General features: G+C 52.3%; 4 non-coding genes across 4 annotated transcripts; all 4 read left to right on the forward strand.

Annotated features, from left to right (window-relative positions):
- Nucleotides 1-6,326: 6,326 nt before the first annotated feature.
- TRNAC-GCA (transfer RNA cysteine (anticodon GCA)) lies at nt 6,327-6,398 on the forward strand. Its single transcript has one exon. It is a non-coding gene; the product is annotated as a tRNA-Cys (tRNA).
- A 4,264-nt stretch (nt 6,399-10,662) lies between these two features.
- TRNAC-GCA (transfer RNA cysteine (anticodon GCA)) lies at nt 10,663-10,734 on the forward strand. Its single transcript has one exon. It is a non-coding gene; the product is annotated as a tRNA-Cys (tRNA).
- Nucleotides 10,735-13,914: 3,180 nt separating this feature from the next.
- Nucleotides 13,915-13,986, forward strand: TRNAC-GCA (transfer RNA cysteine (anticodon GCA)). Its single transcript has one exon. It is a non-coding gene; the product is annotated as a tRNA-Cys (tRNA).
- A 1,010-nt stretch (nt 13,987-14,996) lies between these two features.
- Nucleotides 14,997-15,068, forward strand: TRNAY-GUA (transfer RNA tyrosine (anticodon GUA)). Its single transcript has one exon. It is a non-coding gene; the product is annotated as a tRNA-Tyr (tRNA).
- The last annotated feature ends 7,972 nt before the right edge of the window (nt 15,069-23,040 follow it).

The raw sequence follows: 23,040 nt of genomic DNA on the forward strand, positions 1-23,040 counted from the left end.
TTGTTATTCCCTTTGGGAAATTTCTGAAACATCATTGATCAATTTTGTAATTCGGCTCTTCCTTTCACAGCACTAAACAAAGGGGATGGACTATGAAACCAATTGACAACTTTGTTATACTGTTTGGTGCTTTCTTGTATTGCACTGAAGAAATGGCGTATAAAACTTGGCAGCGAAGCAGTCAACTATTTCTCATTTCACCTGTGTCTTCAGTCTTACATATATTCCACCTCTTCTCTGTGCATGCAAAGTATGTGTTTGTTTGAAGCACTTCATTTTTGTGCAACGTAGGAACTATTTAATTTCTCCTTAAAAGCTCTACCTACGTGCAAGATGTACGAACTATCATTGCAGTTGCAAGAAGGCTGGTCTGAAGAATCAGGCCATTTGCAAACGCAAAATGGCTTTTTCTGATGTATTAAATGGAAGGAATTCGAAAGGGGTGTTTGGGTGTACCTTCCAAATACCGAATTGTAGTGGTACGTAGAAATGTTTTTCCACCACCACCATAATTTGGCCCAAAACAATCATACTTCATCACCATCTCAGTGATTGTGGTAACCAATCCTCAAATGATAAGGTGTCCTGTAAAAACATCTTCCCCTTTAAGAATGTTTCAAAACAATCATTGTATGTTGAGACATTGGTCCTACTTGTGGGACACCCCCGCGCCGCACGGCCACCAGCTGCTGCGTGTGCCCCCAGTGCCTGCCTCTGTCTCAGCGCCGGCCTCGCTGCCGCCCTGAGCGCTCTCATTGGTTTTCCCCGTTTTTGCCTACATTTGTGCTTGTTTGCCTCGTGTTTCTCTGTATTTTTCCCCGTTTTTTGCCTGCATTTGTGCTTGTTTGCCTCGTGTTTCTCTGTATTTTTCCCCGTTTTTTGCCTACATTTGTGCTTGTTTGCCTCGTGTTTCTCTGTATTTTTCCCCGTTTTTTGCCTGCATTTGTGCTTGTTGCCTCGTGTTTCTCTGTATTTTTCCCCGCTTTTTGCCTGCATTTGTGCCTGTTTGCCTCGTGTTTCTCTGCCTTTTCCCCGTTTTTTGGCCCGCATTTGTGCTGGTCTTCGCATCTGCCCATCTCGCCGCCCCCCGCTCCCGCTTCCCGCCACCGCCTTAGCCCCGCCCCTTTTTTCTTCTGTTTCCCTCCCCGCTCCCGCCTCCCAGCTGCCCCGCCCACCCGCGCACTTGGCCTTAAATGGCGACCGTGCGACGCAGGTGAGTGTGACCCACTTGTGGGACACCCCCGCGCCGCACGGCCACCAGCTGCTGCGTGTGCCCCCAGTGCCTGCCTCTGTCTCAGCGCCGGCCTCGCTGCCGCCCTGAGCGCTCTCATTGGTTTTCCCCGTTTTTTGCCTACATTTGTGCTTGTTTGCCTCGTGTTTCTCTGTATTTTTCCCCGTTTTTTGCCTGCATTTGTGCTTGTTTGCCTCGTGTTTCTCTGTATTTTTCCCCGTTTTTTGCCTACATTTGTGCTTGTTTGCCTCGTGTTTCTCTGTATTTTTCCCCGTTTTTTGCCTGCATTTGTGCTTGTTGCCTCGTGTTTCTCTGTATTTTTCCCCGCTTTTTGCCTGCATTTGTGCCTGTTTGCCTCGTGTTTCTCTGCCTTTTCCCCGTTTTTTGGCCCGCATTTGTGCTGGTCTTCGCATCTGCCCATCTCGCCGCCCCCCGCTCCCGCTTCCCGCCACCGCCTTAGCCCCGCCCCTTTTTTCTTCTGTTTCCCTCCCCGCTCCCGCCTCCCAGCTGCCCCGCCCACCCGCGCACTTGGCCTTAAATGGCGACCGTGCGACGCAGGTGAGTGTGACCCACTTGTGGGACACCCCCGCGCCGCACGGCCACCAGCTGCTGCGTGTGCCCCCAGTGCCTGCCTCTGTCTCAGCGCCGGCCTCGCTGCCGCCCTGAGCGCTCTCATTGGTTTTCCCCGTTTTTGCCTACATTTGTGCTTGTTTGCCTCGTGTTTCTCTGTATTTTTCCCCGTTTTTTGCCTGCATTTGTGCTTGTTTGCCTCGTGTTTCTCTGTATTTTTCCCCGTTTTTTGCCTACATTTGTGCTTGTTTGCCTCGTGTTTCTCTGTATTTTTCCCCGTTTTTTGCCTGCATTTGTGCTTGTTGCCTCGTGTTTCTCTGTATTTTTCCCCGCTTTTTGCCTGCATTTGTGCCTGTTTGCCTCGTGTTTCTCTGCCTTTTCCCCGTTTTTTGGCCCGCATTTGTGCTGGTCTTCGCATCTGCCCATCTCGCCGCCCCCCGCTCCCGCTTCCCGCCACCGCCTTAGCCCCGCCCCTTTTTTCTTCTGTTTCCCTCCCCGCTCCCGCCTCCCAGCTGCCCCGCCCACCCGCGCACTTGGCCTTAAATGGCGACCGTGCGACGCAGGTGAGTGTGACCCACTTGTGGGACACCCCCGCGCCGCACGGCCACCAGCTGCTGCGTGTGCCCCCAGTGCCTGCCTCTGTCTCAGCGCCGGCCTCGCTGCCGCCCTGAGCGCTCTCATTGGTTTTCCCCGTTTTTTGCCTACATTTGTGCTTGTTTGCCTCGTGTTTCTCTGTATTTTTCCCCGTTTTTTGCCTGCATTTGTGCTTGTTTGCCTCGTGTTTCTCTGTATTTTTCCCCGTTTTTTGCCTACATTTGTGCTTGTTTGCCTCGTGTTTCTCTGTATTTTTCCCCGTTTTTTGCCTGCATTTGTGCTTGTTGCCTCGTGTTTCTCTGTATTTTTCCCCGCTTTTTGCCTGCATTTGTGCCTGTTTGCCTCGTGTTTCTCTGCCTTTTCCCCGTTTTTTGGCCCGCATTTGTGCTGGTCTTCGCATCTGCCCATCTCGCCGCCCCCCGCTCCCGCTTCCCGCTTCCCGCCACCGCCTTAGCCCCGCCCCTTTTTTCTTCTGTTTCCCTCCCCGCTCCCGCCTCCCAGCTGCCCCGCCCACCCGCGCACTTCGCCTTAAATGGCGACCGTGCAAACGCGCAGCGTTGACGCGCAGCGGGCGCGCCGATTGTGCGCCGAAGGCGCGCCAAAGGTAAGCCCGTCTGCGCCCGTCCGCGCCTGGACCGCGCCCAGGGCCAGGACCCCTGGCCCCCACCGACGGAAGCCGACCCGACGATCCTACAGCGCCTCCGACCTCGTCGCACTCAACACCGGCCACATCCCAGGATGTCACCGAGCTGCCCCGAAGCACACCCACGGACCCTTCAGTTGCCTCGCCTGCAAGTTCACCTGCGTCCGGACCTTCCCTGCACCCGCCAAGCCGAACTCCAGCAGCACCCACCTCAAGTGCATCCTGCTCAACACCCGCTCCGTCCACAGACACGCCGTAGAACTCTGGAACCTGCTCGACACCACCGCCCCCGACGTTGCCTTCCTCACCGAGACCTGGATGAACGCCTCCTCAGCCCCAGACATCGCCATCGCCATCCCAGAAGGCTACAAAATCACCCGGAGGGACCGCGACAACCAGACCGGAGGAGGCATCGCCATCATCCACAGAGACACCATCCGCATCACGACCAACACCGACGACACCCTCACCACCGCTGAACACCTGCACTTCCAGATCCACACCAACCCGAAGACCACCCTCAGAGGCACCCTGATCTACCGACCCCCGGGACCACGCACACGATTCAGCGAGGACATCGCCGACTTCGTCAGCCCACACGCTCTCCCCTCCGCCGACTACATCCTCCTGGGGGACCTCAACTTCCACCTGGAGAACAACAACGACCGCAACACCACCACCCTGCTCGACAACCTCGACAACCTCGGACTCAAGCAACTGGTGACCACCCCCACCCACCTCGCCGGACACACACTCGACGCCGTCTTCTCTTCCAGCAAAGACGTCACCTTCAGCCACGCAACAGGACTCCACTGGACGGACCACAGCTGCGTCCACTTCACCTTCAGAAGAACGACGATCCACCACCTCCAGCAACAGGTTGCTCGAAGAAGCTGGAACAAGATCACAGCCGACCAGCTCACCGCCTCCCTGAGCCAGCACCCTCCCGCCAACTCAGCGAACCCCAGCCAGGCCGCCGACAACCTCACGAAGTGGATCAGCAACTGCGCGGACGAACTCGCCCCTCTGAGGACCCCGCCCAGCAGATCCTGCAGCAGAAAAACACCATGGTTCACCGACGAACTCAAGTGCTCCAAGAAGAACTGTCGAGCCCTCGAGAAAGCCTGGAGAAGGGAACCAACGACGGACAACATGGCCACCCTCAAACTCGCCACCCGGAAACACCACCAACTGATCCGCGCCACCAAGAAAAACGCATACAAGGACCGGCTGGACAACAACGCACACAACTGCAAGGAACTCTTCAACATCGTGAAAGAGCTCTCCAACCCCAACGCCGGAAACAACGACATCACCCCGTCGCAAGACCTCTGCAACTCCCTCGCGTCCTACTTCCACAACAAAATCTCGGACATACACAACAGCTTCAACAACCAACCAACGCAAGCCACAACCGCAACGACTCCACCATCCACCACCCTCCGCACCTGGACCCCGATCAGCACCGAAGACACCATCCGCACCATGAACTCCATCCATTCCGGATCTCCGACTGACCCCTGCCCTCACCACGTCTTCAACAAGGCCGACGCTGTCCTCGCACCCCACCTGCGGGACATCATCAACACCTCCTTCGACTCCGCCACCTTCCCTGAGAGCTGGAAGCACGCCGAAATCAGCGCTCTCCTCAAGAAACCCACAGCAGACCCCACCGACCTCAAGAACTACCGTCCCATCTCGCTCCTCCCGTTCCCGGCCAAAGTCATCGAGAAGATCGTCAACAAACAGCTGGCCGCCTTCCTCGAGACGAATGGATCCCTCGACCCCTCACAGTCCGGCTTCCGAGCGAACCACAGCACGGAGACCGCCCTCATCGCCGCCACCGACGACCTTCGAACTCTGATGGACAACGGAGAAACAGCGGCCCTCATCCTCCTGGACCTCTCCGCGGCTTTCGACACTGTCTGCCACCGCACCCTAGTACAGCGCCTCAGCAACATCGGAGTCCAGGAGAAGGCACTGGAATGGATCACCTCCTTCCTCGGCGGAAGAACACAAAGAGTCCGCCTACCACCGTACAAATCAGAGGCCACCAAAGTCATCTGCGGCGTACCCCAAGGATCCTCGCTGAGCCCAACCCTCTTCAACGTCTACATGAGCCCCCTCGCGGCCATCGCACGCCAACACAACCTGAACATCATCTCCTACGCCGACGACACCCAGCTGATCCTCTCCCTGACCAACGACCCCGTCACCGCCAGAGCCAACCTGCACGAAGGGATGAGAGACGTAGCCGAATGGATGACGACCAGCCGCCTGAAACTGAACTCAGACAAGACGGAGGTCCTCATCCTGGGCTCCACGCCCTCCGCCTGGGACGACTCCTGGTGGCCCCCCGCCCTGGGCACCGCACCCAAACCGACGGACCACGCACGCAACCTGGGCTTCATCCTGGACTCCTCCCTCTCCATGACCAGACAAGTCAACGCCGTCTCCTCGTCATGCTTCAACATCCTGCGCATGCTACGTAAGATCTTCCGGTGGATCCCCACCGAGACGAGGAAGACGGTCACCCAAGCCCTCGTCACCAGCCGACTGGACGACGGCAACGCCCTCTACGCCGGAACCACGGCCAAACTCCAGAAGAGACTCCAGCGGATCCAGAACGCCTCGGCGAGACTCATCCTCGACATCCCCCGACGCAGCCACATCACCGGACACCTGAGAGATCTGCACTGGCTCCCGGTCAACAAGAGAATCACCTTCCGGCTCCTCACCCACGCGCACAAAGCCCTACACGACCAAGGCCCGAGCTACCTCAACAACCGGATCAGCTTCTACACTCCCAAGCGCCTCCTCAGATCAACCAACCACGCCCTCGCCGCCGTCCCCCGCATCCGAAGAGCGACAACAGGAGGAAGATCCTTCTCCTACCTGGCAGCCAAGACCTGGAACTCACTTCCGACCAATCTGCGCCTGACCCAAGACCACCTCTCCTTCAGGAAGAAGCTCAAGACCTGGCTGTTCGAGCAGTAGCGGCACCCCCCCCCCCCTCCCAGCGCCTTGAGACCCTACGGGTGAGTAGTGCGCTCTACAAATGACTTGATTGATTGATTGATATGTACCACTGCCTATTCAAATAAAATAACAATGAAACAAATAAATCTGTTTTTTTAAATGATCCAGTTTTCCTTTAATAAATGATATTAAGGACTACATCTCCTGTTCCACAGTTTTAAGGTTGTACTTTCTGGCACAACTTAGTATGATCCTCACACTCTTTCATGATGTACTGATATTTTGTCATTCAGATTTTACTGAAAAGCTGGGGATATAGCTCAGTGGTAGAGCATTTGACTGCAGATCAAGAGGTCTCTGGTTCAAATCCGGGTGTCCCCTCACCCTATTTTGATTCTGTTGTTTGTAATTGGGACTTTTCATCAATTCCATTTGGATCATCTTTGACAGAGTCAGTGTTCCCTTGGATATTGCACTTTAACAGCATTTCAGTGTTTCCTGCTCAAAACCTGTGAGTAAATGCAGTTTTTAACACTCAGCTTGTTATTCCCTTTGGGAAATTTCTAAAACATCATTGATCAATTTTGGAATTCGGCTCTTCCTTTCACAGCACTAAACAAAGGGAATGGACTACGAAACCAATTGACAACTTTGTTATACTGTTTTGTGCTTTCTTGTATTGGACTGAAGAAATTACGTATACAACTTGGCAGCGAAGCAGTCAATCTATTTCTCATTTCACCTGTGTCTTCAGTCGTACATATATTCCACCTCTTCTCTGTGCATGCAAAGTATGTGTTTGTTTGAAGCACTTCATTTTTGTGCAACGTAGGAACTATTTAATTTCTCCTTAAAAGCTCTGCCTACGTGCAAGATGTATGAACTATCATTGCAGTAGCAAGAAGGCTGGTCTGAAGAATCAGGCCATTTGCAAACGCAAAATGGCTTTTTCTGATGTGTTAAATGGAAGGTATTCGAAAGGGGTGTTTGGGTGTACCTTCCAAATACCGAATTGTAGTGGTACGTAGAAATGTTTTTCCACCATAATTTGGCCCAAAACAATCATACTTCATCACCATCTCAGTGATTGTGGTAACCAATCCTCAAATGATAAGGGGTCCCGTAAAAACATCTTCCCCTTTAAGAATGTTTCAAAACAATCATTGTATGTTGAGGCATTGGTCCTATGTACCACTGCCTATTCAAATAAAATAACAATGAGACAAATAAATCTGTTTTTTAAATGATCCAGTTTTCCTTTAATAAATGATATTAAGGACTACTTCTCCTGTTCCACAGTTTTAAGGTTGTACTTTCTGGCACAACTTAGTATGATCCTCACACTCTTTCATGATGTACTGATATTTTGTCATTCACATTTTACTGAAACGCTGGGGGTATAGCTCAGTGGTAGAGCATTTGACTGCAGATCAAGAGTTCCCTGGTTCTAATCCGGGTGTTCCCTCACCCTATTTTGATCCTGTTGTTTGTAATTGGGACTTTTCATCAATTCCATTTGGATCATCTTTGACAGAGTCAGTGTTCCCTTGGATATTGCACTTTAATAACATTTCAGTGTTTCCTGCTCAAAGCCTGTGAGTAAATGCAGTTTTTAACACTCGGCTTGGTATTCCCTTTGGGAGATTTCTGAAACATCATTGATCAATTTTGGAATTCGGCTCTTCCTTTCACAGCACTAAACAAAGGGAATGGACTATGAAACCAATTGACAACTTTGTTATACTGTTTGGTGCTTTCTTGTATTGCACTGAAGAAATGGCGTATAAAACTTGGCAGCGAAGCCGTCAATCTATTTCTCATTTCACCTGTGTCTTCAGTCTTACATATATTCCACCTCTTCTCTGTGCATGCAAAGTATGTGTTTGTTTGAAGCACTTCATTTTTGTGCAACATAGGAACTATTTAATTTCTCCTTAAAAGCTCTGCCTACTTGCAAGATGTACGAACTATCATTGCAGTTGCAAGAAGGCTGGTCCGAAGAATCAGGCAATTTGCAAACGCAAAATGGCATTTTCTGATGTATTAAATGGAAGGTATTCGAAAGGGGTGTTTGGGTGTACCTTCCAAATACCGAATTGTAGTGGTACGTAGAAATGTTTTTCCACCATAATTTGGCCTAAAACAATCATACTTCATCACCATCTCCGTGATTGTGGTAACCAATCCTCAAATGATAAGGTGTCCCGTAAAAACCTCTTCCCCTTTAAGAATGTTTCAAAACAATCATTGTATGTAGAGGCATTGGTCCTATGTACCACTGCCTATTCAAATAAAATAACAATGAAACAAATAAATCTGTTTTTTAAATGATCCAGTTTTCCTTTAATAAATAATATTAAGGACTACTTCTCCTGTTCCACAGTTTCAAGGTTGTACTTTCTGGCACAACTTAGTATGATCCTCACACTCTTTCATGATGTACTGATACTTTGTCATTCTGATTTTACTGAAAAGCTGGGGATATAGCGCGGTGGTAGAGCATTTGACTGCAGATCAAGAGGTCCCTCGTCCAAATCCGGGTGTCCCCTCACCCTATTTTGATTCTGTTGTTTGTAATTGGGACTTTTCATCAATTCCATTTGGATCATCTTTGACAGAGTCAGTGTTCCCTTGGATATTGCACTTTAATAGCATTTCAGTGTTTCCTGCTCAAAACCTGTGAATAAATGCAGTTTTTAACACTCGGCTTGTTATTCCCTTTGGGAAATTTCTGAAACATCATTGATCAATTTTGGAATTCGGCTCTTCCTTTCACAGCACTAAACAAAGGGAATGGACTATGAAACCAATTGACAACTTTGTTATACTGTTTGGCGCTTTCTTGTATTGCACTGAAGAAATGGCGTATAAAACTTGGCAGCGAAGCCGTCAATCTATTTCTCATTTCACCTGTGTCTTCAGTCTTACATATATTCCACCTCTTCTCTGTGCATGCAAAGTATGTGTTTGTTTGAAGCACTTCATTTTTGTGCAACATAGGAACTATTTAATTTCTCCTTAAAAGCTCTGCCTACGTGCAAGATGTACGAACTATCATTGCAGTTGCAAGAAGGCTGGTCCGAAGAATCAGGCAATTTGCAAACGCAAAATGGCATTTTCTGATGTATTAAATGGAAGGTATTCGAATGGGGTGTTTGGGTGTACCTTCCAAATACCGAAATGTAGTGGTACGTAGAAATGTTTTTCCACCATAATTTGGCCTAAAACAATCATACTACATCACCATCTCCGTGATTGTGGTAACCAATCCTCAAATGATAAGGTGTCCCGTAAAAACCTCTTCCCCTTTAAGAATGTTTCAAAACAATCATTGTATGTAGAGGCATTGGTCCTATGTACCACTGCCTATTCAAATAAAATAACAATGAAACAAATAAATCTGTTTTTTAAATTATCCAGTTTTCCTTTAATAAATAATATTAAGGACTACTTCTCCTGTTCCACAGTTTCAAGGTTGTACTTTCTGGCACAACTTAGTATGATCCTCACACTCTTTCATGATGTACTGATATTTTGTCATTCTGCTTTTACTGTAAAGCTGGGGATGTAGCTCAGTGGTAGAGCATTTGACTGAAGATCAAGAGGTCCCTGCTTCAAACCCAGGTGTCCCCTCACCCTATTTTGATTCTGTTGTTTGTAATTGGGACTTTTCATCAATTCCATTTGGATCATCTTTGACAGAGTCAGTGTTCCCTTGGATATTGCACTTTAATAGCATTTCAGTGTTTCCTGCTCAAAACCTGTGAGTAAATGCAGTTTTTAACACTCGACTTGTTATCCCCTTTGTGAAATTTCTGAAATATCATTGATCAATTTTGGAATTCGGGTCTTCCTTTCACAGCACTAAACAAAGGGAATGGACTATGAAACCAATTGACAACTTTGTTATACTGTTTGGTGCTTTCTTGTATTGCACTGAAGAAATGGCGTATAAAACTTGGCAGCGAAGCAGTCAATCTATTTCTCATTTCACCTGTGTCTTCAGTCTTACATATATTCCACCTCTTCTCTGTGCATGCAAAGTATGTGTTTGTTTGAAGCACTTCATTTTTGTGCAACATAGGAACTATTTAATTTCTCCTTAAAAGCTCTGCCTATGTGCAAGATGTACGAACTATCATTGCAGTTGCAAGAAGGCTGGTCTGAAGAATCAGGCCATTTGTAAACGCAAAATGGCTTTTTCTGATGTATTAAATGGAAGGTATTCGAAAGGGGTGTTTGGGTGTTCCTTCCAAATACCGAATTGTAGTGGTACGTAGAAATGTTTTTCCACCATAATTTGGCCCAAAACAATCATACTTCATCACCATCTCCGTGATTGTGGTAACCAATCCTCAAATGATAAGGTGTCCCGTAAAAACTTCTTTCCCTTTAAGAATGTTTCAAAACAATCATTGTATGTAGAGGCATTGGTCCTATCTACCACTGCCTATTCAAATAAAATAACAATGAAACAAATAAATCTGTTTTTTAAATGATCCAGTTTTCCTTTAATAAATAATATTAAGGACTACTTCTTCTGTTCCACAGTTTCAAGGTTGTACTTTCTGGCACAACTTAGTATGATCCTCACACTCTTTCATGATGTACTGATATTTTGTCATTCTGATTTTACCGAAAAGCTGGGGATATAGCTCAGTGGTAGAGCATTTGACTGCAGATCAAGAGGTCCCTGGTTCAAATCCGGGTGTCCCTTCACCCTATTTTGATTCTGTTGTTTGTAATTGGGACTTTTCATCAATTCCATTTTGATCATCTTTGACAGAGTCAGTGTTCCCTTGGATATTGCACTTTAATAGCATTTCAGTGTTTCCTGCTCAAAACCTGTGAGTAAATGCAGTTTTTAACACTCGGCTTGGTATTCCCTTTGGGAAATATCTGAAACATCATTGATCAATTTTGGAATTCGGCTCTTCCTTTCACAGCACTAAACAAAGGGAATGGACTATGAAACCAATTGACAACTTTGTTATACTGTTTGGTGCTTTCTTGTATTGCACTGAAGAAATGGCGTATGAAACTTGGCAGCAAAGCAGTCAATCTATTTCTCATTTCACCTGTGTCTTCAGTCTTACATATATTCCACCTCTTCTCTGTGCATGCAAAGTATGTGTTTGTTTGAAGCACTTCATTTTTGTGCAACGTAGGAACTATTTAATTTCTCCTTAAAAGCTCTGCCTATGTGCAAGATGTATGAACTATCATTGCAGTTGCAAGAAGGCTGGTCTGAAGAATCAGGCCATTTGCAAACGCAAAATGGCTTTTTCTGATGTATTAAATGGAAGGTATTCGAAAGGGGTGTTTGGGTGTACCTTCCAAATACCGAATTGTAGTGGTACGTAGAAATGTTTTTCCACCATAATTTGGCCTAAAACAATCATACTTCATCACCATCTCCGTGATTGTGGTAACCAATCCTCAAATGATAAGGTGTCCCGTAAAAACCTCTTCCCCTTTAAGAATGTTTCAAAACAATCATTGTATGTAGAGGCATTGGTCCTATGTACCACTGCCTATTCAAATAAAATAACAATGAAACAAATAAATCTGTTTTTTAAATGATCCAGTTTTCCTTTAATAAATAATATTAAGGACTACTTCTCCTGTTCCACAGTTTCAAGGTTGTACTTTCTGGCACAACTTAGTATGATCCTCACACTCTTTCATGATGTACTGATACTTTGTCATTCTGATTTTACTGAAAAGCTGGGGATATAGCGCGGTGGTAGAGCATTTGACTGCAGATCAAGAGGTCCCTCGTCCAAATCCGGGTGTCCCCTCACCCTATTTTGATTCTGTTGTTTGTAATTGGGACTTTTCATCAATTCCATTTGGATCATCTTTGACAGAGTCAGTGTTCCCTTGGATATTGCACTTTAATAGCATTTCAGTGTTTCCTGCTCAAAACCTGTGAATAAATGCAGTTTTTAACACTCGGCTTGTTATTCCCTTTGGGAAATTTCTGAAACATCATTGATCAATTTTGGAATTCGGCTCTTCCTTTCACAGCACTAAACAAAGGGAATGGACTATGAAACCAATTGACAACTTTGTTATACTGTTTGGCGCTTTCTTGTATTGCACTGAAGAAATGGCGTATAAAACTTGGCAGCGAAGCCGTCAATCTATTTCTCATTTCACCTGTGTCTTCAGTCTTACATATATTCCACCTCTTCTCTGTGCATGCAAAGTATGTGTTTGTTTGAAGCACTTCATTTTTGTGCAACATAGGAACTATTTAATTTCTCCTTAAAAGCTCTGCCTACGTGCAAGATGTACGAACTATCATTGCAGTTGCAAGAAGGCTGGTCCGAAGAATCAGGCAATTTGCAAACGCAAAATGGCATTTTCTGATGTATTAAATGGAAGGTATTCGAATGGGGTGTTTGGGTGTACCTTCCAAATACCGAAATGTAGTGGTACGTAGAAATGTTTTTCCACCATAATTTGGCCTAAAACAATCATACTTCATCACCATCTCCGTGATTGTGGTAACCAATCCTCAAATGATAAGGTGTCCCGTAAAAACCTCTTCCCCTTTAAGAATGTTTCAAAACAATCATTGTATGTAGAGGCATTGGTCCTATGTACCACTGCCTATTCAAATAAAATAACAATGAAACAAATAAATCTGTTTTTTAAATTATCCAGTTTTCCTTTAATAAATAATATTAAGGACTACTTCTCCTGTTCCACAGTTTCAAGGTTGTACTTTCTGGCACAACTTAGTATGATCCTCACACTCTTTCATGATGTACTGATATTTTGTCATTCTGCTTTTACTGTAAAGCTGGGGATGTAGCTCAGTGGTAGAGCATTTGACTGCAGATCAAGAGGTCCCTGCTTCAAACCCAGGTGTCCCCTCACCCTATTTTGATTCTGTTGTTTGTAATTGGGACTTTTCATCAATTCCATTTGGATCATCTTTGACAGAGTCAGTGTTCCCTTGGATATTGCACTTTAATAGCATTTCAGTGTTTCCTGCTCAAAACCTGTGAGTAAATGCAGTTTTTAACACTCGACTTGTTATCCCCTTTGTGAAATTTCTGAAATATCATTGATCAATTTTGGAATTCGGGTCTTCCTTTCACAGCACTAAACAAAGGGAATGGACTATGAAACCAATTGACAACTTTGTTATACTGTTTGGTGCTTTCTTGTATTGCACTGAAGAAATGGCGTATAAAACTTGGCAGCGAAGCAGTCAATCTATTTCTCATTTCACCTGTGTCTTCAGTCTTACATATATTCCACCTCTTCTCTGTGCATGCAAAGTATGTGTTTGTTTGAAGCACTTCATTTTTGTGCAACATAGGAACTATTTAATTTCTCCTTAAAAGCTCTGCCTATGTGCAAGATGTACGAACTATCATTGCAGTTGCAAGAAGGCTGGTCTGAAGAATCAGGCCATTTGTAAACGCAAAATGGCTTTTTCTGATGTATTAAATGGAAGGTATTCGAAAGGGGTGTTTGGGTGTTCCTTCCAAATACCGAATTGTAGTGGTACGTAGAAATGTTTTTCCACCATAATTTGGCCCAAAACAATCATACTTCATCACCATCTCCGTGATTGTGGTAACCAATCCTCAAATGATAAGGTGTCCCGTAAAAACTTCTTTCCCTTTAAGAATGTTTCAAAACAATCATTGTATGTAGAGGCATTGGTCCTATCTACCACTGCCTATTCAAATAAAATAACAATGAAACAAATAAATCTGTTTTTTAAATGATCCAGTTTTCCTTTAATAAATAATATTAAGGACTACTTCTTCTGTTCCACAGTTTCAAGGTTGTACTTTCTGGCACAACTTAGTATGATCCTCACACTCTTTCATGATGTACTGATATTTTATCATTCTGATTTTACTGAAAAGCTGGGGATATAGCTCAGTGGTAGAGCATTTGACTGCAGATCAAGAGGTCCCTGGTTCAAATCCGGGTGTCCCTTCACCCTATTTTGATTCTGTTGTTTGTAATTGGGACTTTTCATCAATTCCATTTTGATCATCTTTGACAGAGTCAGTGTTCCCTTGGATATTGCACTTTAATAGCATTTCAGTGTTTCCTGCTCAAAACCTGTGAGTAAATGCAGTTTTTAACACTCGGCTTGGTATTCCCTTTGGGAAATATCTGAAACATCATTGATCAATTTTGGAATTCGGCTCTTCCTTTCACAGCACTAAACAAAGGGAATGGACTATGAAACCAATTGACAACTTTGTTATACTGTTTGGTGCTTTCTTGTATTGCACTGAAGAAATGGCGTATGAAACTTGGCAGCAAAGCAGTCAATCTATTTCTCATTTCACCTGTGTCTTCAGTCTTACATATATTCCACCTCTTCTCTGTGCATGCAAAGTATGTGTTTGTTTGAAGCACTTCATTTTTGTGCAACGTAGGAACTATTTAATTTCTCCTTAAAAGCTCTGCCTACGTGCAAGATGTATGAACTATCATTGCAGTTGCAAGAAGGCTGGTCTGAAGAATCAGGCCATTTGCAAATGCAAAATGGCTTTTTCTGATGTATTAAATGGAAGGTATTCGAAAGGGGTGTTTGGGTGTACCTTCCAAATACCGAATTGTAGTGATACGAAGAAATGTTTTTCCACCATAATTTGGCCCAAAACAATCATACTTCATCACCATCTCCGTGATTGTGGTAACCAATCCACAAATGATAAGGTGTCCCGTAAAAACCTCTTCCCCTTTAAGAATGTTTCAAACCAATCATTGTATGTAGAGGCATTGGTCCTATATACCACTGCCTATTCAAATAAAATAACAATGAAACAAATATCTGTTTTTTAAATGATCCAGTTTTCCTTTAATAAATAATATTAAGGACTACTTCTCCTGTTCCACAGTTTCAAGGTTGTACTTTCCGGAACATCTTAGTATGATCCTCTCACTCTTTCATGATGTACTGATATTTTGTCATTCTGATTTTACTGAAAAGCTGGGGATATAGCTCAGTGGTAGAGCATTTGACTGTAGATCAAGAGGTCCCTGGTTCAAATCCGGGTGTCCCCTCACCCTATTTTGATTCTGTTGTTTGTAATTGGGACATTTCATCAATTCCATTTGGATCATCTTTGGCAGAGTCAGTGTTCCCTTGGATATTGCACTTTAATAGCATTTCAGTGTTTCCTGCTCAAAACCTGTGAGTAAATCCAGTTTTTAACACTCTGCTTGTTATTCCCTTTGGGAAATTTCTGAAACATCATTGATCAATTTTGGAATTCGGCTCTTCCTTTCACAGCACTAAACAAAGGGAATGGACTATGAAACCAATTGACAACTTTGTTATAATGTTTGGTGCTTTCTTGTATTGCACTGAAGAAATGGCGTATAAAACTTGGCAGCGAAGCAGTCAATCTATTTCTCATTTCACCTGTGTCTTCAGTCTTACATATATTCCACCTCTTCTCTGTGCATGCAAAGTATGTGTTTGTTTGAAGCACTTCATTTTTGCGCAACGTAGGAACTATTTAATTTCTCCTTAAAAGCTCTGCCTACGTGCAAGATGTACGAACTATCATTGCAGTTGCAAGAAGGCTGGTCTGAAGAATCAGGCCATTTGCAAACGCAAAATGGCTTTTTCTGATGTACTAAATGGAAGGTATTCGAAAGGGGTGTTTGGGTGTACCTTCCAAATACTGAATTGTAGTGGTACGTAGAAATGTTTTTCCACCATAATTTGGCCCAAAACAATCATACTTCATCACCATCTCAGTGATTGTGGTAACCAATCCTCAAATGATAAGGTGTCCCGTAAAAACCTCTTCCCCTTTAAGAATGTTTCAAAACAATCATTGTATGTAGAGGCATTGGTCCTATGTACCACTGCCTATTCAAATAAAATAACAATGAAACAAATAAATCTGTTTTTTAAATGATCCAGTTTTCCTTTAATAAATATTATTAAGGACTACTTCTCCTGTTCCACAGTTTCAAGGTTGTACTTTCTACAGGGGTGCCCAAACCTGTCCTGGCGGGCCGTATCCATGCCAGATTTTTGGGATATCCCCATCTGGTGATCACGGTTCGATCCCCGGCGCCGGCGGCAGACCAGAGTGCCCAGGACGGGGTCCATGTGACCCGGGCAGTCCTATCCCCTGGGTGTACGTGGTTGTCCGACATGTCGGTCGTATTTGCTTTTACGTACCGGATCGGAATCGGCCCCCATAAAATCGTACGTAAAGTATATAGCAAATCAACCTGAAATCTGCTGGGTCAGAAAGGGCTCGATTCCGATCCGTGTCGGAAGGTTAGGAGTCCGTACGAATTTGTCGGGACGGCATGGCAGAGTGCCCGGGATGGGCTCCATGGCTCTTGGGCAGTCGTCCCCCGGGCGTCCGGGGCTCCATCCAGGCCGACGGCATGGCAGAGTGCCCGGGACGGGCTCCATGCATCCCGGGCATTTGTCCCCCGGGCATCCGGGGCTCCATCCAGGCCGGCGGCAAGGCAGTGTGCCCGGGTCGGGCTCCATGCGTCCCGGGCATTCATCCCCCGGGCGCCTGAAACTGCTGGGTCAGAGAGGGCTCGATTCCGATCCGTGTCGTAAGGTTAGGAGTCCGTACGAATTTGTCGGGACGGCATGGCAGAGTGCCCGGGACGGGCTCCATGCGTCCCGGGCATTCGTCCCCCGGGCGTCCGGGGCTACATCCAGGCTGACGGTATGGCAGAGTGCCCGGGTCGGGCTCCATGGTTTTCACGGTGGTCCTCCCCTGGGTGTCAGGGGGCTCCTGGCCGACGGCATGGAAAAGTACCCAGGACGGGCTCCATGCGTCCCGGGCATTTGTCCCCCGGGCGTCCGGGGCTCCATCCAGGCCGACGGCATGGCAGAGTACCCGGGTCGGGCTCCATGGTTTCCAGGGTGGTCCTCCCCAGGGTGTCGGGGCGCTCCAGGCCGAAGGCATGGAAAAGTGCCCAGGACGGGCTCCATGCGTCCCGGGCATTTGTCCCCCGGGCGTCCGGGGCTCCATCCAGGCTGACGGCATGGCAGAGTGCCCAGGTCGGGCTCCATGGCTTTCACGGTGGTCCTCCCCTGGGTGTCTGGGGGCTCCAGGCCGAAGGCATGGAAAAGTGCCCAGGACGGGCTCCATGCGTCCCGGGCACGGGCACGGGGACGGGGACAGGGTCGGGAGAGTCCAGGCGGCTTCACTTCCGTGTCCAGCCATCTGATCGCCCAGATTCCCTCGGCCATCTGGTCGCCCGGATCCCCTCGGGCATCTGGTCGCCCGCAACGCTTTCCTATGGTGCGACCAGATGGCCGAACTTCCCTGGAAGTCCCGATGAGGTGCCATTCGACGCCCGGATCCCAGCGAGGGCTCCAGGAGGTTGGGTACATTCGCGCCTTGGGTCCCCTCTGTCACCTCGCGTGCACAGATTACAAGAAAAGGGGGTAATTTTCCTCCGGATTACTAGGGAGAAGGGTACGCCCGGACACCCCTCCGAGGCTGGTGGTTCTCTGCCATGGGGACCAGATGGGCTATGCCTGGGCAACACCTCCCTAGGCCACCCGGGGCTTCCTTCCTCCAGGCCAACTGCATGTCAAATTGCCCAGGACGGGCTCCATGGCTCCTGGGCAGTCGTCCCCCGGGCGTCCGGAGCTCCATCCAGGCTGACGGCATTGAAAAGTGCCCAGGACGGGCTCCATGCGTCCCGGGCATTCGTCCCCTGGGCGTCCGGGGCTCCATCTAGGCTGACGGTATGGCAGAGTACCCGGGTCGGGCTCCATGGTTTTCACGGTGGTCCTCCCCTGGGTGTCTGGGGGCTCCAGGCCGACGGCATGTCACAGTGCCCAGGACGGGCTCCATGGGCCCCGGACAGCCCTCCCCCCGGGCGTTCGGGGCACATATCTCCAGGAGGCCAACGGCGTTGCAAAGTACCCGGAAAGGACTCCACGGGTACCGGGCAGTCCTCCCCCGGGCGTCCGGGGCACCCATCTCCATGAGGCCAACGGCATTGGCAAAGTACCCGGGAGGGGCTCCACGGGTCCCGGGCAGGCCTCCCCCGGGCGTCCAGGGCACCCACCTCCATGCCGACGGCATGTAAAAGTGCCCAGGACGGGCTCCATGGGTCCCGGGCAGCCCACCCCCGGGCATCTGGGGCACCCATCTCCAGGAGGCCAACGGCGTTGCAAAGTACCCGGGAATTGCTCCACGGGTACCGGGCAGTCCTCCCCCGGGCGTCCGGGGGCTCCCTTCTCCAGGCCGACGGCATGGTTCAATGCCCAGGACGGGACGTCAAGTGGCCAGGACGGGCTCCATGCGTCCCGGGCATTCGTCCCGGGACGGGGACGGGGTGGGGAAGAGTCCAGGTGGCTTCACCTCCATGCCCAGCCATCTGGTCGCCCGGATTCCCTCGGCCATCTGGTCGCCCGGATCCCCTCGGGCATCTGGTCGCCCGCAACGCTTTCCTATGGGGCGACCAGATGGCCGAACTTCCCTGGAAGTCCCGATGAGGTGCCATTCGCCGCCCGGATCCCAGCGAGGGCTCCAGGAGGTTGGGTACATTCGCGCCTTGGGTCCCCTCTGTCACCTCGCGTGCACAGATTACAAGAAAAGGGGGTAATTTTCCTCCGGATTACTAGGGAGAAGGGTACGCCCGGACACCCCTCCGAGGCTGGTGGTTCTCTGCCATGGGGACCAGATGGGCTATGCCTGGGCAACACCTCCCTAGGCCACCCGGGGCTTCCTTCCTCCAGGCCAACTGCATGTCAAATTGCCCAGGACGGGCTCCATGGCTCCTGGGCAGTCGTCCCCCGGGCGTCCGGGGCTCCATCCAGGCTGACGGCATTGAAAAGTGCCCAGGACGGGCTCCATGCGTCCCGGGCATTCGTCCCCTGGGCGTCCGGGGCTCCATCTAGGCTGACGGTATGGCAGAGTGCCCGGGTCGGGCTCCATGGTTTTCACGGTGGTCCTCCCCTGGGTGTCTGGGGGCTCCAGGCCGAAGGCATGGAAAAGTGCCCAGGACGGGCTCCATGCGTCCCGGGCATTCGTCCCCCGGGCGTCCGGGGCACCCATCTCCATGAGGCCAACGGCATTGGCAAAGTACCCAGGACGGGCTCCATGGGTCCCGGGCAGACCTCCCCCCGGGCGTCCGGGGCTCCCACCTCCAGGCCGACGGAATGTCAAAGTACCCAGGACGGGCTCCATGGGTCCCGGGCAGCTTCCCCCGGGGCGTCCGGGGCACCCACCTCCAGGCCGACGGCATGTCAAAGTACCCAGGACGGGCTCCACGGGTCCCGGGCATTCCTCTCCCAGGTCGTCCGGGCCCTAGAGCTCCGGTGGTCCAACCTGCGCCTGAGGCCCAGCCGGGGTCCAAGAGCCCTGCCTTGCGTGGGCAGGCAGTCAGGAACCCTACCGCGAAGGCTTGGGATGGATGGGGAGCTGGGAGTCCTTTCGATCCCGGCCCTCTGGTCGCCCGCGATGCTTTCCAATGGGGCGACCAGATGGCCGGGCTTCCCTGGAAGTCCCGATGAGGTGCCATTCGGCTCCTGGATCCCAGCTAGGGCTCCATGAGGTCGGGTTCTTTTACGCCTTGGGTCCCCTCTGTCACCTCGCGTGCACGGATTGCAAGAAAGGGGGGTAATTTCCCTCCGGATTACTAGGGGCAGGGTACGCCCGGACACCTCTCCAGGGCTGGTGGTTCTCTGCCCGGGGGACCAGATGAGATATGCCTGGGCAACACCTCCCCCGGGCATCTGGGGGCTCCATTCTCCGGGCCAACGGCATGGCTCAATGCCCAGGATGGGCTCCACGTGTCCCGGACAGACCACCCCTGGGCGTCCGGGGCACCCATCTCCATGAGGCCAACGGGATGGCAAAGTACCCGGGAAGGGCTCCACGGGTCCCGGGCAGCCTTCCCCCGGGCGTCCGGGGCTCCCACCTTTAGGCCGACGGCATGTCACACTGCCCAGGACGGGCTCCATGGGCCCCGGACAGACCTCCCCCGGGCGTCCGGGGCACCCATCTCCAGGAGGCCAACGGGATGGCAAAGTACCCGGGAAGGGCTCCACGGGTCCCGGGCAGCCTTCCCCCGGGCGTCCGGGGCTCCCACCTCCAGGCCGACGGCATGTCACAGTGCCCAGGACGGGCTCCATGGGCCCCGGACAGCCCTCCCCCCGGGCGTTCGGGGCACATATCTCCAGGAGGCCAACGGCGTTGCAAAGTACCCGGAAAGGACTCCACGGGTACCGGGCAGTCCTCCCCCGGGCGTCCGGGGCACCCATCTCCATGAGGCCAACGGCATTGGCAAAGTACCCGGGAGGGGCTCCACGGGTCCCGGGCAGGCCTCCCCCGGGCGTCCAGGGCACCCACCTCCAGGCCGACGGCATGTAAAAGTGCCCAGGACGGGCTCCATGGGTCCCGGGCAGCCCACCCCCGGGCATCTGGGGCACCCATCTCCAGGAGGCCAACGGCGTTGCAAAGTACCCGGGAAGGGCTCCACGGGTACCGGGCAGTCCTCCCCCGTGCGTCCGGGGGCTCCCTTCTCCAGGCCGACGGCATGGTTCAATGCCCAGGACGGGACGTCAAGTGGCCAGGACGGGCTCCATGCGTCCCGGGCATTCGTCCCGGGACGGGGACGGGGTGGGGAAGAGTCCAGGCGGCTTCACCTCCATGCCCAGCCATCTGGTCGCCCGGATTCCCTCGGCCATCTGGTCGCCCGGATCCCCTCGGGCATCTGGTCGCCTGCAACGCTTTCCTATGGGGGGGGACCAGATGGCCGAACTTCCCTGGAAGTCTTAATCAGGTGCCATTCGCCTCCTGGATCCCAGCGAGGGCTCCATGAGGTCGGGTTCTTTCACGCCTTGGGTCCCCTCTGTCACCTCGCGTGCACAGATTGCAAGAAAGGGGGGTAATTTGCCTCCGGATTACTATGGGGCAGGGTATGCCCGGACACCCCTCCAGGGTTGGTGGTTCTCTGCCATGGGGACCAGATGGGATATGCCTGGGCAACACCTCCCTAGGCCACCCGGAGCTTCCTTCCTCCAGGCCAACTGCATGTCAAATTGCCCAGGACGGGCTCCATGGCTCTTGGGCAGTCGTCCCCCGGGCGTCCGGTGCTCCATCCAGGCCGACGGCATGGCAGAGTGCCCGGGACAGGCTCCATGCGTCCCGGGCCTTCGCCCCCCCGGGCGTCCGGGGCTCCATCCAGGCTGACGGCATGGCAGAGTGCCCGGGACGGGCTCCACGGGCCCCGGGCGTCCGGGGCTCCCTTCCCCGGGCCAGCGGCATGTCAGAGTGCCCAGGACGGGCTCCACGGGCCCCGGTCATCCGGGGCACCCTTCCCCGGGCCAGCGGCATGTCAGAGTGCCCAGGACCAGTTCCACGGGTCCCGGGCAGTCCTCCCCCCCGGGCGTCCGGGGCTCCCTTCCCCGGGCCAAAGCATTTCAGAGTGCCCAGGATGGGCTCCACGGGTTCCGGGCGTCCAGGTCTCCCTTCCCCGGGCCAAGGGCTTGTCAGAGTGCCCAGGACGGGCTCCACGGGCCCCGGGCAGTCCTCCCCCCCGGGTGTCCGGGGCTCCCTTCCCCGGGCCAAAGCATTTCAGAGTGCCCAGGACGGGCTCCACGGGTCCCGGACGTCCGGGGCTCCCTTCCCCGGGCCAACGGCATACAGGAGTGCCCAGGACGGGCTCCACGGGTCCCGGACGTCCGGGGCTCCCTTCCCCGGGCCAACGGCATACAGGAGTGCCCAGGACGGGCTCCACAGGTCCCGGTCGTCTGGGGCTCCCTTCCCCGGGCCAACGGCTTGTCAGAGTGTCAAGGACGGGCTCCACGGGTCCCGGTCGTCTGGGGTCCCTCCCCCGGGCCAACAGCAGGTCAGAGTGCCCAGGACGGGCTCCACGGGTCCCGGGCAGCCCACCCCCCCCGGGCGTTCAGGGCACCCATCTCCAGGAGGCCAACGGCTTTGCAAAGTACCCGGGAAGGGCTCCACGGGTACCGGGCAGTCCTCCCCCGGGCGTCCGGGGCTCCCTTCTCCAGGCCAACGGCATGGTTCAATGCCCAGGACGGGCTCCATGTGTCCCAGACAGACCTCCCCCGGGCGTCCGGGGCACCCATCTCCAGGCCAACGGCATGGCTCAATGCCCAGGACGGGCTCCATGGGTCCGGGGAGGCGTCCCATGCGCCTCCGGCTTGGGAGCCCCGGCTGGGTCCAGGGGCCCGGCCGGGCCCCGGGTCGGGTGCTCCGGCCCTGGGCCCTGTCTCCCAGCCTGCCGCACTGCCAAGGGCCCGGGAAGGGGTTCCGATGTGCCCGGGGAGCCTCCCCTTGCTTGGCTGGGTTCAGGAGCAGTGGCTAGGGCCCCTGAGGGCCCGGGGAGGGCGGCCTCCCCACCCCGGGCTCTGTCCTTGGTCCTGCTGCGTGGCAGGGTGCCCGGGACGGGGTCCGGAGGGACCGGGGAGGCGTCCCATGCACCTCCGGGCTTGGGAGCCCCGGCTGCGTCCAGGGGCCCGGCCGGGCCCCGGGTCGGGTGCTCCGGCCCTGGGCCCTGTCTCCCAGCCTGCCGCACTGCCAAGGGCCCGGGAAGGGGTTCCGATGTGCCCGGGGAGCCTCCCCTTGCTTGGCTGGGTTCAGGAGCAGTGGCTAGGGCCCCTGAGGGCCCGGGGAGGGCGGCCTCCCCACCCCGGGCTCTGTCCTTGGTCCTGCTGCGTGGCAGGGTGCCCGGGACGGGGTCCGGAGGGACCGGGGAGGCGTCCCATGCGCCTCCGGGCTTGGGAGCCCCGGCTGGGTCCAGGGGCCCGGGCGGGCCCCGGGTCGGGTGCTCCGGCCCTGGGCCCTGTCTCCCAGCCTGCCGCACGGCCAAGGGCCCGGGAAGGGGTTCAGATGTGCCCGGGGAGCCTCCCCTTGCTTGGCTGGGTTCAGGAGCAGTGGCTAGGGCCCCTGAGGGCCCGGGGAGGGCGGCCTCCCCACCCCGGGCTCTGTCCTTGGTCCTGCTGCGTGGCAGGGTGCCCGGGACGGGGTCCGGAGGGACCGGGGAGGCGTCCCATGCGCCTCCG

Source organism: Lissotriton helveticus, chromosome 1_2, assembly GCF_964261635.1.
Source record: "Lissotriton helveticus chromosome 1_2, aLisHel1.1, whole genome shotgun sequence".
NCBI classification, from domain to species: Eukaryota; Metazoa; Chordata; class Amphibia; order Caudata; family Salamandridae; genus Lissotriton; species Lissotriton helveticus.